The sequence below is a fragment of the Mirounga angustirostris genome, unplaced genomic scaffold (genome assembly GCF_029215605.1).
Source record: "Mirounga angustirostris isolate CCGP_5_RB_7025 unplaced genomic scaffold, mMirAng1.0.hap1 SCAF_14, whole genome shotgun sequence".
Lineage (NCBI taxonomy): Eukaryota > Metazoa > Chordata > Mammalia > Carnivora > Phocidae > Mirounga > Mirounga angustirostris.
The window spans coordinates 17,368,160-17,370,181 of NW_026991722.1; the positions used below are offsets into that span (position 1 = coordinate 17,368,160).

General features: G+C 47.6%; 1 pseudogene; it reads right to left on the reverse strand.

Annotated features, from left to right (window-relative positions):
* Window positions 1-298: 298 nt before the first annotated feature.
* LOC123853229 (lipid transferase CIDEC-like) lies at window positions 299-1,346 on the reverse strand (annotated as a pseudogene).
* Between the last annotated feature and the right edge of the window lie 676 nt (window positions 1,347-2,022).

Here is a 2,022-nt window from a genome sequence, read left to right on the forward strand (position 1 = left end):
TTGTTGGGAAGAGGGAGGTGTGAGGAGGCAAGAAGCTCTCTAGGGGTGCCTGGGGGGCTTAGGCAATTGAGCATCGACTCTTGATTTCGGCTCAGATCATGATCTCATGACTGCATCAGGCTCCGTGCTCAGTGGGGAGTCTGCTGAAGATTCTCTCTCCCTCTGCCCCTCCCCCCCACACACATGTGCTCTCTCTAAGTAAAATCAAATAAAATCTTTAAAAAAAAAAAAGAAGAAGAAGAAAAAGAAGATCTCAAGCTGTTGCTGGATGCTAACAGCTGAACACTGGTTCGCTCGTCTAGTCTTTGGCTGGGAAAGCCTCCAAGAACTTGGGCCTTCCTTGTAATATCTTCAGCCTGGTGGGGATGAGGGATGAGACCTTGCCTGTGGGCCGCCCTCCCTCTGTGGCACCCAGAAGTTGCTGCATGTAACAGGAGGTGCTAAGCAGCATAGGGCCTATGGCTTACATGCTGAAGAGGGGCCAGCAAAGAGCTTCCTTCATGATGCACTTGACCCTGTAGCAGTGCGTGACCCTGTAGCAGTTCGAAATGGAGGATGTGCTATTTTGAGTTGCCTTCACTGTCAACCAACCAATGAAATCCTGTGGGTTCACCTTGTACAAGCCATAGGTTATGCGGGTCACTTCAATCTTCCTGTCAGGCTTATGGGAGAGAAAGAATTAGTACCTTGTCTCTTGCATCAAGATAAGCATGTGGTTGGCACCCCTTAAAGACTTCCCCTAGGCTTTCAAAGTTCTCCCCCAGTAGGGGGGACCTCATCTGCTCTGATGGAGACTGCCATTTCTGCCCCTTCTGGAGGACCATGAACACTGTCCACTGTCTTGGAAATACTCTTCTGTTTTTGGGGTTTTTTTTTTTTTAAAGATTTTATTTATTTGAGAAAGAGACAGAGCACAAGCAGGGGAGTGGCAGAGGGAGAGGGAGAGGCAGGCTCCACACTGAGCAGGGAGCCTGACACGGGTCTCGATCCCAGGACCCTGAGATGACCTGAGCTGAAGGCAGACACTTAAGCGACTGAGCCACCCAGGCACCCAATAGTCTTCTGTCTTTCCGGTGGTGCCATCCTCCTCCAGCACCAGGGAGAGGGCTTGTCTGTCAGCATCAGGCTGTCCCGGACCTGGAAGAGGCCCATCCAGACTGTGCGTCACAATGCCCTTCTTTCTGCACACTCTGGTTCGCGGTGCTTGCTCTGAAGGGCTCGGCCCTGGAGACCTCCAGACTGGGTTCCAGCAGTGGCTACAGGGACACCACCGAAGTGCTCACTGCCACACATGTGGAGAGGGACTTACGGTAGAAAAAGTTGAGGAACTTCATGGCGTATTCCATCCTCATCAGCTGCAGTGCCTTGTACCACCTCCACAGCCTCCTAACCCCCCTACAGTTCTGCCTCTGGGAAATATTTCCTCTATCTTCATGTCTGGGAGAGATTATATCAGCCTGGGGGAGGAGAAAAAAGAGAAAAAGAAGAACACATTCAGTTAGGATTCCATTTATCAAAATTTCAAAAACAGGCAAAAATAAGCTATCCTGTCTAGTAATGCATACAGAGCTGGCAAAGCTGTAAAGAGAAGCAAGAAAATGTGCATCACAAGGATCAGAACGGTGGCTATGTCTTGAAGGGAGAGAGGATTTATCGTCCAGGATGGGCCAACGGAAACTTCTTCTGCGTTATCTGTGTTATTGACCTGGGTGGTGGTTGTGCAGGACTTAGCATTAAAATTCTTTAAACCTGGGGAAATAATTCTGTTTTAAGCCATAGTCTTTAAATGATGACCTCTGGGCCAAATCCAGCCTGCTGCTATTTTTACAATAAAATTTATCGGAACAGAACCACATTAATTATGTGCTTTAGTGCTACAAACATTCTACAGAAGTTCTGACGGAGACTGGATGTCCTGCAAAGCCAGAAATATTTACTGTCTGGCCCAGAAGAATTCATAAAACATGTGCATAGTTTCAAGCAGAAGTTGTTTTCTTTATTTTTTAAAATTTATTTATTTTT